Genomic DNA, 15,773 nt, shown 5'->3' with positions numbered 1-15,773 from the left:
GGGAAGCAAGCCAATGAAAGAAATGTGAGCAAAGCAAGGCAGAGAGAATGTTTCCTCCACTGAATTCTGAAGTAACCAGCCGTTCCCTTCTGCCGTTGCCAGTACTAGGTGCAACTGTGCCAGCTCCTGAGGTATGATTGGAAATGTGTTCTGTTTCCCACCCCCCTTAATTAAGTTATATGCTTGCAATCTGCTAACTTCCAAGACCTAATTTTGCTCCAAAGGGCTGCTCTCCCTCAGCATTTTATTTTCTTCCTCCTTGGAATATTAGTCTTGCAACATTCAGACATCTCTTCTAATGTTACTGCGGAAGTCATTCCACATTGCGTACAGATCATTGGTGTGTATTACAGGAGTTAAGTGGATGCTCATTGCTTTGAAAATCTATCCTGGAGCCTTGATCATTTCTAAAGTTTCCTGCAAAGTAACCCTTTTTTCTACTTGGGAATATTTCTGTATATTTCTGGATGACCACCCCTTCTTATCTGCCAAACTCACTTGCCAATATTTAGTTATTCTATGTTAGCAATGACTTTTATAACTGGTCTGTGAATGAAGCATGTGGCTTATTGCACTGATGTCTAAGGATAATAAAAACAAAATAAAAATAACAGGACTATAGAGAATTCCAGTGAGTTTAAGTCCCAGCACCAAATCAGGATCAAACTCTGAATGTCAGATAGTCAGCCCCTTCACAAAACATCCGACTACTTAAAATAAAAACACAGCTAAGGTGCAGAATTCATCGCTTCTTTTTAGAATTATAAAGTACAGTTCAACCCTAGATGATTAGGAGACTCCCAGTGCTTCACTTCTATACTAAATGGTGCTTTTATACTGCCATTAATTGGAAGATAGATAGGAGAAAGTAAAGGATATTTACATCCCTCCCCCCGCAACAAAAGTAGGGGGAATTGCTTTCCTCCCTTGTCTTTTCTTTTACCAGATATGCAAAATATACCAGACATTTTTTCCCCCTCACATCAGCCACCAGTTCCTCTAAGCCCATAAGCTGCCTGTAGCAAGCTGGCTTCCTCCCTGGTGAGATGGTTAAATTGTCACAGTTGCTGTCGACTGTAGCACAGAAGCCTGGGGTAAAGGGAGAGGAGCTGAGGTATGGGGAAAGAAGCCCTTTAATAATTCAGATGGCAAATATCAATGCAAATCAGCTTTAATTCTGGGAGGTATTCTGGTAATGAAAGCTGAAATGCCATTTCTCAGAATGACATCAGCCCCTGATTCATTCTTCATGACTGTTCTGCCACTTTTGTACGGTAAACAGATTGGTTTGGGATGAGCAAGCAGAGAAGAAAAACAACCGCACCTACTCAGCACAGTCATTGCCCTCTTCGTATTCTGGGATGGTGAGCTTCAAAGCTCGGATGACCACCTTTTATAGCACATTCAGGGATTTCAAGTTGGGCACAGTGATTACCAAAGCTAACCAAGCTGTGAATATTTCTATAGCTCAAATGGCAGACCTTTCCTCTGTGGATCAGTCTTGTAATAAGGGTGGGCAGCTGGCACCACTTGCCAGGGCTCAGGAGCCAACAAGTTTGAGGAAAGACAACACCACTGCCAGAAATGTTAAAAAAAAACAAAAAACACTGAATGTTGAGAATATATGGGAGTGAAATTTGAGGCTCCTTTCTAGTGGTTGTTGGGGGGGTTTTTTGGGGGGGAGATAATTAGATGCCTCTATCTTCAGTTGAACTTCAATTAATAGGAAAAAAACTGTTTTGCCTGAGGCATTCCTGCATTTCAGGTATTTAGACTAGATGACCATTGGAGTCCCTTCCAACTGTACATTTCTATGAATCTATGGATCAAACAAAAAGTTGTTCTATCATGACCTTAAATCCGTATGAAATTTTTTTAGTTAGCTGTGGGGGAGGAGAGAATTGGCACCATATCCAATTTCTTACTGCAACAGTCAAATTATGGATAAGAAGGGGTGCTTTGTCAACAGTAGCTTCATTCTTCCTGTGCACATATTCTAGTGTTACCTCTTTCTAAGTGACTGGATATATATTGTGAATATTGTTTAACAGATGGGGTTTCCTCAGCTATTAATTTGCACCTATATTTTCATTATGCATTTGCATGCTCTGCAACTTATTGACACTTCCATTACAAGTTCCCTATCTTTTTGTTTTTAAATGGAGTAGTTTCTAAGTTGCTGGGCCAAGATGACATGTTCAGCATTTGCCCCAATTAGCTCCCTATGTGCTTTCTTGAATCACTATTTGTAGCAGAAAGTCAGCTAAGTAGTTCCACGGCCCTGTGACAGTTAGTTTGGGCCGTTCCCATGCTAGTGACCAGACGCTTCTCCTGCATGAGGCAATGGCTTGTGGTGAAAATGCTCATTTGTGCAAAGAAGATTCAAAATACTGTGAGAAAGTGTTCTAAGCAATCTATTAAATGTCTAGATAAAGGCCATATCAATATCTAGCATGGGAGGCATTCAGGCTCATTAGCATGAGAAGTAATGTGAAAATGTCATACATATGCTATGTATGAACCATAACAGAAATCAGAGCCACTCCATATGTTTACCTACAATAAAATAGTTAGCTGGAAGATTCCATTCCCATTATTTACTTTCCCAATTCCATTTCATGCAATACCAGTAGTAGGACAAATACTGCACCCAACTGTCTGGGACAGGCAATTCAGTGCAAATCAAACTGGGCTTATCAAATATATTTGATCCATCTCTTTTTTAACAGTAATAATTCCTTAATCCCATCTAGATAAAATACATATTCACATAGCAATGCTGGTGTGTGTGTGTGTGTGTGTGTGTGTGTGTGTGTGTATGCTCAATAAACAATGGACTTAATACAACCTCCCAAACTTTGTGCAAATAAATTAGGGTGAATGCTCCATAAACAGATTGTTGGGAAGAAAACCTAAACTTTTATTCAGCATTTATTCTTTTTGGGTCCATTGGGTCCACTGAAGAAACAATAAATTCTCCTCTAATGTGTTAAGAGTTATGGTCCAGTCCAGGCCAAATCTTGTATTTGCAGGTAATGAGTCATCTGTAAAAGCAAAGAGAAATTCAGGGCACCTTCATTGAAAAAGGGTTACTCTAGTTATCTATAGTTTGAGTTTAGCACAGCATTTGAGGCTGTGAGTGTTCAGAACTCAATATGACACTTCGATTAGGCAATTCAATTCACTGGGACAAAAGTAGCTTGAGGGGGCTTGTCTCTTTTTCTTTTTTGCTCTTGCAGAGGGGAAAAAATAATCTCTATCAGTTCTTCGACTTTACATTGCATTCAGAGAAAACTAAAAGTTATGCTTTCCCATATACTGGACTCCCCCACAAGGCTTAGTATTAACCTGAGATGTCCCCGGGCAATGCAAAGATCCAGCATAGACTACAGAGTTGAAAGAATCCATTTCTGACTTTGTCCAGCTGTTTCAAGTGGCGCTGCTTATCCCTGCCTTTTCCTAGTAATTTGATGTTGTTAATTTGCTTCCACATACTTGATGGTGATGCCTTTGCTCAAAGTCCTCTCTTCACAAGCTCTTTAATCATGGTTGGTAATGAGTTGCCTCTGACAAAGTTGCCTCAACTCATAGAGCTGCTTTTGGGACCAGATGAAACTGTTAAGTATACCTGAGCCTTAAATGCAGCCACTGTAATCTGGTGTGCAGTTTTGTAGATATGGTACTAATATCCAGTGTAGTGTAGTGTAGTGGTTAAGAGCGCTAGTCTCATAATCCGGGGAACCGGGTTCGTGTCTCCGCTCCTCCACATGCACCTGCTGGGTGACCTTGGGCTAGTCACACTTCTCTGATGTCTCTCAGCCCCACTCACCTCACAGAGGAAGGGAAAGGAGAATGTTAGCCGCTTTGAGACTCCTTAGGGTAGTGATAAAGCAGGATATCAAATCCAAACTCTTCTTCATCCCATATTCTGACAGTACTCTGTCAGTCAACCTTCAAAGCATCAGGCAGGGTCTATATGCCCTGTTGGGTAACACACATTTCAGTATGGTTTGATGAGCTACAGCATGAGGGATTTTACCAGCAGGCATCGATAAGGAGCATACATAGGTTTTATTTTTTGTTGCATTGGGTTAGATGCACTTGTATGCTGTGCATTTATAGAAGGCAACAAGGGGTATTTCCTATATCTTTTGCTTGATGATACAGTTATATTTCTCAGTATATCTCTCAGTAAGCGTGGATATTATGGTTTTATATTGATGGTCTTTATCATAGTGGCTAGTGCTTTTCAGATTACATTGATTGTCACGTCTTTTGAATTGTTTTTACAGACATTCCCTTGGTAAGGGTATGCATTTGACGCCTGGTAGGGAGAGCGGTCTGTGTCAGGGTTGAACCAGAGATCCTATTTGTGCAGAGCATTTGTTCCTAACTAAGTTATGGGTTGTTTAAACCCACTGGTTTCAGTATTGTTTAATAGGACGTAAGCCTACAACGCAGGTGTGTTGTTGTTTTTCTTCTCCTTTTGAGACACTGAATATGCTTGCAAACAGTGTGACCCTTTCCCATCACTAAAGACTATAAAATCCCTGGTGATACACATCACATGTATAATATTCATTCAGCTTGATGACTGATAGTCCATAGGCAACTCCGTATATAGCTGATACATTGTTAAATGAGTCACACAATATTTAATAAGAACCCTTGTGGAAATCCGCTTCAATTAAAAAAATACTAATTAAAAACAAGTTTCTGACCCTTGTGGCTAGACATGGATTTAAAAAATGCAGGGTGCACATGCAAAAGGCTTCATTATTGGGGTATGGGGCAAAATTTATACACATTATATAGAAATTTAAAACTTCCTCGTGTGTTTTTTTAACAACAAAGCATGGAGTTTGTGCACTTTTTCAAAAACAAATAAAAATTTCTTAGATAAATGCATAATTTATTTTGAGACGAGATGAATTTATGAAGTAAATTTAAAAGCTTCCATAAATAAGAAAACAGAAGAAAAGAAATGGAGCAAAACATTTAATTACTGCCCTGTCAATGTCTGTTTTTAAAAGCAAATATCCTATCTTAATTATAATTGCATTCACATAATTGGGATGAGAGATGTCCTTAAAGTTTTTTAAAAGGGTCAGCCCTCATGCATTCATCACCACTTCTAAATAGTTCTTGAAGATGACCCCCACCCCACCCCCACTCCGTCACAGGAGGGATACTATGTAGCATCTGTGATGGGATTGTACTGTCCATGATTATGTATTTTCATTCTAAAGGTTTTTGTATATTTTTAAAGAGAGAAAACAAGCCTAACTAGTATCCTCGAAACCTCTCTTTACAGTGAAAAAACTATAGCAGGAATAATGAAAATTTGGTTAGCAAGTGCTCAGTCTTCTCCGATACTTATTTTAACTGTAGTTCAAATCTGTGGTGTCGGAAGGTCAGGGCTGCTTGCACAGGCAATTACTCTGGTCTCCTCCTGGTTTTCTTCCTAGCTGCTCTGAATCCTTTCACTTCTGCTCCTGCTGTGCCGGTTGGTTTATCCAGAACCATGTGATTAGAGACAAAAAGCTCTCTCTATCAATGGATATCTGCCCAGGAAGACATCATTCATTCACCCGAATTGTGGGACTAGCTAACCTTCATGCATGGTACAAAAATACTGGCACTAGATTCTCCAGCGGGGACTTTGAATTACACAGTAAGAACAGCCTTTTGCAAACTGAGGGACTAGGGACCTTTGAGAACGTGCAACGTGTGACTACTAAATAGGCATAGGGGCAGGCAAGAAGCCTGGTTCCTCACTTACACGTGTTCAATGTGCTGTCTGTACAAATGCATGTACAGATTATGCACATGTAGGCTCATCTGCCTATTTGGGCACCCTGCTTTATTTTAGAGGCTCCATGCATGCACATTGCATGTGTATTGGTTTAGTGCAAACAGAACACTGAATCTTTGTAGGTTGAGCATGGGGACAGCCTCTCCAATTCTACTTACCAAATGCACATATGCATCAACATACACACACGGAGGCTGCGTAAACACATACTCATCTGTAGTTCAAAAAAGTAGTTTTCTCAACCTGGAATCGTTCATTCATGTCTTCAATATGCTGCTTTCAATAAAGTTTGATTGCAGAGCCTGTTGTCCACAAGGGTGGGTGTGGTTAGTTGTTATGCATTTGAAAACACTCCCCATGTTTAAGTTACTCACAGTTTTTCCCTTCCTGCACATGCCTCAGATGAAGGAAGAAGGAAGTGGTGATTGTGCTCTTGGTGTATGCCCACCCACAACTGGGCAGGTGTGCATACAGCTCCCATTGCTGGGGCCACCTATGTCTGTTTTCTGATGGACACATTGCAGGGTACTGCATAATAAATCTGCAATGAGCTTGTATTTTCAGAATGAAACTAGTTTCTCAGTAAGTGCTTTTCCGGGGTAAAAAAAAAGAGCAATAAATCTAGTTTGTGTGTGGACTAGGTAGAAAATCAAGCACTCATACTCCATTGATTCTATTATAAAAAGTGTGCATGCAACCACAAAGGAGTGATAGCATGTACTGAGATGACATCCTCTTTTGCCTGCCAACCGAAGCAATTATAAAGGCATATAAAATATCCACTTCTTCAGCAGTGTTTTGTATGTTTAGGGTAACAGATCCTATGCTAGTACCCTCTCTTATGGCCAAGATTTTTTTACAACGAATATAAAACACATTCATATATGCTATATAAAGAAGTAGGGGGCAAATTAAGAAAGGAAAATGTGTCCTCTGTATTTAACTGCTCCAATTTAAGCATAATTCAACGGGCTTCCCATAAAAATGAAATGGAGAGACTTCCTTCCCTCCCATATCCGTAACATGTATCCTCTTCTGCTTGAACCTGGCAGGCTTTCTTTTCTCAGCAGGTAGCGGAAGATGAGTTGTTATAATAAGAAGGAAAAGTTTAGGATAGCGGCCTCAGGCGTGCTTTCTTAAAAAGAGGGGGTTTTTTCTAATTATTTCATCTCATTTTTAGTTCATTTTCCCCCTCCTGAGTCTCTGATTCGTTTTCCCTGTATCAAAGCAGGGACTACCGGTAGTTCTTTCTAGGGCTCCCCCTCCCACACCCTTCCCAGCAACAGAAAAGGCACTTTCAGCCTTGCCCTGGCAAAGACCCCTATGCATGCCTTCCTGACGGTACCCAGGAAGTCCTTGAAAGCTTCTGTATGCTTCTCCCTTGCAAGTTCTCCCCATTACCATGAGCAGCAGCACCCTGAGTCGAAAAGCGACTCAACATTTGCCTGCTAGGTTCGATGTTGGCTAGAAAACATGCTGGCAGGAAGGTTTTTTTTTGTTGAAACACATACAGGATTCAGAAATAATTGAGCTGGACTCTGAAGTCTCTGAGGTGCAGAAGGAGAGGAAAGACAGAAAGATTAATTCCCTTCCTATTGGAGAACTAAGGCAGTGTTCTGATTTATGACTCACAGGCTTCCCAATCCCTCTCTAAACTGTGCTCTTAAATATGCCCTCATTTCGGGATGCTACAGTCTGTTATATGAAACTAATGAGAAATAGAACTTTATTTGTCACATAGGGCAGCTTGCAGGAGCCCAGAGAGATGAACTGCGCTTTTGTTTCTGTTACTGAGACCTTGATCAGAAAATCGCTTCATGCCTGTTCGATTTCGGGCTCATTCGCACAACCTTTTTTTACACGGGGCAAAGTCCGTATGAGTTAGCTATTTCAGCAGGTCTGGCTTATTGAATGATTCTGCAAGACTGTTTGGTAAAAGGAATAAAACTGCAGACCCCAGATATGCCAATAAACAATTCTGGAGGCCATTACCATAAAGCATAACATCAACAAATGATACATTTACAGAAATGGGTCTGGGGTTATGAGGCATATAAATCAGATATATTAGATCACAATCCGGCCCTTGGTGTGGTGCATGCTGGGAAGGCACTTGCAGAGCAAGATAGTATTAGATGGCCCAAGCAACTAACCCAAGTAGCATGTTCAGAGGAAATGGCATGTTTTCCATTACAGTGGTACCTCGGGTTACATACGCTTCAGGTTACATACGCTTCAGGTTACAGACTCCACTAACCCAGAAATATAACCTCAGGTTAAGAATTTGCTTCAGGATGAGAACAGAAATCGTGCTCCGGTGGCACGGCAGCAGCAGGAGGCCCTATTAGCTAATGTGGTGCTTCAGGTTAAGAACAGTTTCAGGTTAAGAACAGACCTCCAGAACAAATTAAGTACTTAACCCGAGGTACCACTGTAATTAATGGGAAATGACAGCAGAGAGATGGAGGAAAACAGAGAAAGGGTTGTAGTTCTTTGAGTGACAGTGCTAGCATCCAACCGGGGAATTTACCAGACTCACATTTTTACTTCCAACTGCGGTGGTTTGGATGGGGGCATAGAAAGAATATATCAGAATAACTTTCAAGTTTCTCTGCTCTTTGAAAATATGTCTGTCTGGCGGCAGCAGCACCCAAAGAGGGTTCACATCAATGTTTGGCCATCTCTGTCCCACCAGTGCTAGATGCTCCTGTTTCTATCAGCTTCCACCAGAGCCCCAAGAAATTCACTTATTATGGCTCTTCTAGATGTTAGTAGTGAAATGCACCTTCTGTGGCTCTGTCCTATGCAGTTCCTCTTGCACAAGGGTGGAGAACATATGACCCTCCAGATATTTGCTGGACCACAATTCCCTAGCCATTGGCCATGCTGCCTGGGGTGGATGGGAGTTGGAGTCCAACGCTGGCTGAGTGGTCACTGGTTCCCCACACTTGCTCTAGCTCTGTCCACCTGGTACGGGGAGGGCATCAACCTCCTGCTGAAGCATATTGAATGATCTCTGCTGTTGCACTTCCAACAAGGGGGTGGGAATGATGGTCTCAATCCCTCCCGTCTCCATGTGAACACCATTTTGTTGTGTGGACATGCCTTATGTTAAAAGCCTAGTTCTCACTGACATTTAATAACAACAACAACAACAACAATATATTATTTATTCCCCAGCCACTCTGGGCGGCTTCCAACAAAACACTAAAATGCAATAACCTATTAAACATTAAAAGCTTCCCTAAAGAGAGCTGCCTTCAGATGTCTTCTAAAAGTTTGGTAGTTCTTTTTCTCTCTGACATCTGATGGGAGGGCCTGTACCACTTCAGGCTCTGCATTAAAAAACAAAGAAAACACCTCTCTATTCATATAGAAAACTGGATGCCAAGGTTAAGAGCTATAGTCTATGTGGGAGGATTTTTTATTCTTATTTTCTGCATATGCAGAATTATTTAATCATGTGAAGCCCCTTTTCTAATCTCAAGCCCAGAGGCAGATTTGCCACCTCAGAGGATTAAAGGCCAGGAACACAGGAGCTGAAAAAAGTTCATTTTGGCCACAGCATTCATAGGGAGCAGCACACTTAAGAGCCGTTGTTAATACAGGTAATGGGGACCTTGGAAAGGCTAATCTATTGATCAAGAGTGATTTCAATTATTCTGCTATTGAGCAGATTCATGGGAGAGTAGTCAGGAAAGGCAAAGGGGTCCTGGAGGCAAGACTCTCACCTCTTCTGTATTTGTTTTTCTGGGCGCTTGACAAAAATCAATTCCTTGTCCTGAGTTTTCTGCCTGGGACACAAGCCAAGGAAAGGCAGGCAAGCTAGAAGTTCAGACAAGAAGGAAGAAAAGCAAACAGATGCATTGGATGATAAGAAAGCTTTGTGTTCAGCACATCACAGTATGTGCCTTCTGCTTATCCCTTATCAAATACTTATGGAGGTCCAGAGCATTGCTGTTGTCTGCCGATGTAAATGCAGACCAGTGCATGGGATTTTCTTTTCTTTTCTTTTCCTTCCAATCCAACTAGAGAGTCTAAACAGGAGGAATAGTCCTAACTCAAGCCAAAGGCATCTACCCAGAGATAAATGAGATGTAAGATGGATAAAGCAGATGGACATGTCATTTCAAGCCGGTGGGTCAATGCTGGGAAATCCATCTGTAGCAGATGAATAAAAAAGGTGACTGATGGAGCAGCAAGGATAGGAATAAAGTTCAAAGTGCAAAGAAGATAGTTATTAGGGGTAGAGAGAACAGCCTAATTCTGTCCCATTTCATTTTCATTGGCATTCAGTCTACCATCTGCTCCATCCTGTTTTGCATGGACTTTTTAAAAGAATATATGAAATTAGCCATATTGCTTTGCATGCTGTCATAGGGAGGGTTATGTTGTTGTTTTGTTGGGCTGCGTACGTAGTAAAGGGGAGCCACACCGGGGTGAAGGCATCCTCTTTTGTTTGTCCCCATGCTAATTTTGATTTGGTTAGCTATTCTAGTTGGGAATGTTTCCTATACAGCTTGGTACCAGTGGTCTATGTTCACTCCTGACAGGTCCCTCCAGTGTCTAGTTATGATGCTCCTAGCTGCTTAGATCAGGTGACTTATGGGTTCTTTGTAGTGTGAATGTGTATTGTTGGCTTGTAAAATATATAATAGGACCAGTTCTGGAGTTGCTTTTAACCCCTCCCTCTCTCACACACAAATAAAACTCACTGCCATCAACAGAATGCAACCAACCATGCCCTGGTCTCCCCAAACTCTCTCAATGCCAATGAAAACTAAAAAAAATTATAGATGGAGAACCTATCCATGCAATTCTGACACAAAAGCCCATCACATACACTATGTAAAAGAATGGAAGTTTACTATCCCCCTTCTTCTCCCCCTCCCCCGCTCTCTCGCACCACCTTTCTTCTCCCCCAACCTCATACTGCCTATAACAGTAGTGTCTCACGTTGAATGTAACTGATCTTTAGAAAGAACTTTGTGAATTGAAAACTTTTGTTGCTGAAGAAAACCTTTAATAAAAAGAATTTTTAAAAAAGAAATTACAAAGCATATATTAAAAATGTAAGCATTATTTGTATTCATGCTTATATACACTTCCCCAAAATTGATATTTTCCAATGCTTTTCAGTGTGCTTTCCCATAAAATAGATATTTTGTACACATTTAAACCATAAAATCCATATTTCCATGCATCAAAACTGCATTACAAAATCTGGAGACGTGTGAAATCCAATTGGGAGTTCTAGTATCTTAAGGGCACCAAACAAATTCCTTCTTCATCTCTAACTCTCAGCAAAGGAAAGGTCAATGAATGAGCACAAGAGGTCTTTTGACAACCAGGAGATAAGACTGCATTCATACTGCTTATCCACATCAATCAGGAAAAGGAAGACCACAGACAGGAGTATAGACCTTTTGTCTATAGCCAAGATAGCTAAGGAATCCACCCTAGCACTCAGCTTTCACATGCCATTGGGGAAGCAACTCTCAGGCCAAATCTAGGAGCATACAATCAACAGATCAGAATCTTTGACACAGCCTTCTGTTGCCCACACAACAACCTGGATGCCTAACACAAACTATGTGAACTAGACAGGACATGCAGTAGTGGTGAGGAATCTGAAATGGATGGCATGGCATGGAGAAAATGGATGGAGATTTTTTTCTTCCTCATAATTTGAGAACATCCAATGAAGCTGAATGTTGGAAGATTCAGGACAGATATTGTATTGTTCCATGTATAACATGACCCCATATATAAGACAACCCCTATTTTTTGGACCGCAACATAAAAAATGGGGTGGGGGGAATTGCACAAAGTTGTTTAATTTTTTTGGGGGGGAGATTGCCCAGAGTTGTTGAGCTTTTTTTTTTTTTTTGGTGGGGGGCAAATTTCTAAGGAAATAATATTGTCTTATACACAATATTGCATAGTTATGTATGGCCCAACAGACTTTCAAAGAGGTTTTGATAAATTCATGGAGGATAAGGCTATCAAAGTCTACCAGCCATGATGGCTATAATCTGCCTCCACAGTTGGAAGCAGTAATGCTTCTGAATATCAGTTGCTGGAAACCACAGGAGAGAGTGATGTTGCACTTGAATCCTGCTTGCAGGTTTCCCATGGGCACCTGTGAAAACAGGATGCTGGGTGGGCTATTAGCCTGATCCAGAAAGTCTCTTCTTATACTCATACTTTTAAATTATTGCACACCACCCCAATTTCCGAGCGAGATTCCAGGGCTTGTAGGCACTTACCCAGGGTTCATGTTTCCTTTTGGGAATGAGGCACAGTGGATACTGTGCAGGATATGTGGTTTATTTACATATAGATACAACCAGAGCCTACAAAGGACAGGTTCACAGCACTGACACCCTTAAAAGGTCTTGTTTCTGCCATAGCCACAGCCTTGGTTTCAAACAGAACTCAGACACTGCACTCAAACTCTGTTCTGACTCTCTCTCTCCAGCTTGCTGCTTTACGTCTAGGTCATATCACAACTCTAAACTCTGGTTTTGTCCTTCTCTCTGTCTGTGAATTGCCCACCCATTAGCCATATCCCACAGAGCACCTTCCTTTGTTCTCCTTACACCTCACCAGGAGGTTAGTCTGACTATTCCAAAAATTAGAAGCCTTGATTAAATTCTGACACTTGCTGGATCCAGGGATTAGCGGAGTCTGGCACACAAATTCATAACAATACAAACAACTGGTTTTAATCTCCATGGGCCTCTATTCCCCCAAGACAGAGTTGTAGGAAGCAGATTCTAATAGCTATGAATTTTCTGGTATTCTGATAAAATAAAATTGCAGCATGGATATAGGTAAGTGACTCATAATCTGAAGTACGTTTTGTGATATAATTATAACCTTCTGGTAGAATAACCACAGCAGTGATGTAGTCGTTTAAAAGTTGCTTCACACTGAAGACTGCCTTTCTATTACTGTCTTAGTTTTTTTAAGTGTGGCAATCATATTGAGAGAGAAAAAAATTCCACATCTTTTAGCCTTAAACAAAGTATTACCTATTAAGAAGAGCTACAAAATCAGTTTTTGACATATCCTATGTTTGGATATAGGTATTGCTTGGATGAAAATTGGAACACAGGTTTCAATATTCACTGATGCTCTCAAATGCCATTGCAATGAACAGGGTTGGTTGGTCCTACCATTAGCCAGAGTGAAGGCATTGCCTAAGGCAACAGATTTTGCATCCTCGGTGCACATTACTTAAAACATTGCTAAGTAATCCTTTTTCACAATTGGGATCCAAGCTGGCTTGGGGGGAAAGGCATCGAAATGCAGTAGTGTATTTCATAAGAAACAGCAGGATAGATGTGGATTGTGGCTCTTGTCATGTGTACTATAATTCCAAAGCTAGTGGTGGGAGGTCACCAGATGTAGAGTAAGCAGGAGTGTGTGCACAGCCTGGGTGCCATGAAAAGGCAGAAATTTGTTTGCTGTTTTAATTTATTTTTTATTGTATTTTCAATGCCAGGGAGGGAAGAGACGCTTGTGGAATTTTCTGCTTTGGGAGCCGAAACAACTTGGCCGGCCTTAGGTTCTGTACACCTTCACTTGAAGCAGCTGCAGTTTGCTGCTCTGCCTCAGGCAGGAAAAAGGTATTGGGCTGACTCATGCTACATCTGCTCTGGGACTTGAGCAATTTTAAGAGAACAGTAGACAAGTCACAGATACAGAGAGGAGGTATCTGAACCAAACTGGAAGATCCAAACAGCCTGGGTACAATACAAATGTAATTAAGGGAAGGAGGGGGAAAATAGTGAGCAGCTATCATCAAGGGAGCTTCTTAATTATCTGTCATAGGAGTTATTTCCCCAAGGGTCAGGGAAGTGAAGAATACAAACAAAAGAGTGTTCTTTTAGGATGTGGCTAGGGAATTGGTATTTATTAGAGCCAAACAAATGTATGCAGCATCAAATTCTGAACTTGTTATTATATAAGGGTAAAGTGTGATAATGAATACCTCATACTAACTTTTGCCAGCCTGATGCCAACCACGTGTTTTGAATTACAGTCCCAGCTTACACAACTATGCTGGCTGGGAGTTATAGTTCAAAACAGCTGGAAACATCAGGTTGGCAAAGGCTGCCTTATCCTGTATGTTGCTAGTAGCATTCCTTTTGTATGGTTCTTTCAGGGTTGGGGGAGAAAATTCAATTCAAGTTCACATTTAATGGTGAACCCAACCTAATTCGCACTTTCTGAAACAATGGTCAAACCAAAGCTCAACCATCCTTCAAAATTTGTTCTTCTCCAAATGTCATTATCCAGCCAAGTAATATGTTAATATGTACAAAAATGTATATGCTAGGTTAAAGTGCACATAGAAAATTATATATATATATACCGGTATATGCACAATACAAAACTGTATTCTATTAGGGAAAATTGATTTGAAAAAATGTGTTCATAGGGCAAAATGGAATACAAAAATGTGTATATTTGAAGACATTTGCACTATATTGCTGATGATTTCCATGAGGACTTTAAAAAAAATAAATACCACAAGCTGATTTGAAAATGTGAAGAACTGAATTTAAGATTGGACAAAAAATGAGAAACTGGTGGAAACTGAAATTGACAGATTCACCCATCTCTAGGTTCTTTGAGAGACACTCATGACTCAGGAATCAGTTCAGATATCATGCTTTGTTTATTTGTGGCTAACTGTTACTTGCTATGCACTTGGTGATATTGAAGCATAAGAAGACACCAAGTCTTCTTGGATCTATTGGATCACATTGTGAGCCAGCATACTGATTCCAACCACATCCCAGAATGTATTGCATCCCAGGATGGATTGAGAACCAGGACTATTGTAGTCCTCTACAAAGCTCTCCACTTTCACATCTGAATATTTCATTTTCTATAGGCTCTTTTCTCCACATTAGGTTCTCTGTCATAAGGGCAGATAGGAAAACACTAGTGGAAATGGCAGAGATTAAGCTGAGAAGCCTTGTGTTTGAATGCTACCACAGCCATGATCTCACTTGGTTCCCTTTGGAAGTACTAAAGCCCTATTCACTTGTTACGCCCTCCCACTGCATGCATCTAGTGAATGCGTAACAGAGAATAAAAACATTCATGGAGGAAAATCAATGGAAACAAATCCTGATTGGGTGCTGATCTTTCTTTCACTCACTCTCTCTCACACACAGACAAACACATGCATACACACGCCAAGGCCAGGTTAATGATTTCCTTGGAGACTTCTGGGATCAATGAATGGAGTTTGTTTTAAAGGAATGAGCTTTGTGCTGGAGGTTTTGCAACTTGTGCTAATGAGAGGCTGTCTATCAAACTTAAGTGGCATCAAGTGACTCAGAACAAGAGCTCTTGGGCGTTAAATGGTTCCTACCAAATACCAAAGCCATTATCGTGATTGGCTGTTATGGCCCTCTAAACAGCAAAAGTGATTAAATTGGTCGTTATGAAACCCTGAAGATGCATAATTATGAAAAATACAGCTTGAGTGCAAGCGTATTTTCATCTCTAGGCTGCTTTCTATCTCAAAGAGGAAGAGATACCAGAATGTTTTATATGCAGAAGTTGTATTATTCAGAGGTTCAAGGACCAGAAAAGCCCCTCGAGCAGCACAGAAGGTTTACCAAGAGGAAGAGAATTCATACATTGAGTGTGCAGTCACAACTACAGTTCATTTACGGCCATTGATTTCATTATCATACATGTGATCCCCAGGCGGTTACCCATCCAGTCGCTGTCCAAACACAGACCAGTGTCTGATTCCGGATGGTGTGGGTGGTTGCCCTGCACAGGACGCCGAGTCAAGGGGGCTAACAACAACAACAACAACTAGTACCTGCTGAGAAGATCCACAAAAAGCAACTGAATCAAAAGGAATTATTGTGAAAATAAGAAATATGGGGGGAAGCAAAATTTGTTCTTTCTAAGAGTGTCATAT

The 15,773-nt window shown here is 40.8% G+C and overlaps 1 protein-coding gene across 3 annotated transcripts in view; it reads left to right on the top strand.

Moving 5' to 3' along the window:
• Positions 1 to 15,773, top strand: part of LSAMP (limbic system associated membrane protein) — a 1,399,704-nt gene that overhangs the window by 1,252,334 nt on the left and 131,597 nt on the right. The gene's annotated exons all lie outside the window — the stretch shown is intronic.

Source organism: Podarcis gaigeae (assembly GCF_964106915.1).
Source record: "Podarcis gaigeae genome assembly, chromosome: 4".
NCBI lineage: Eukaryota > Metazoa > Chordata > Lepidosauria > Squamata > Lacertidae > Podarcis > Podarcis gaigeae.
The sequence above is the reverse complement of the archived record's forward strand: the minus strand, read 5'-3'. Positions and strand labels throughout refer to the sequence as shown.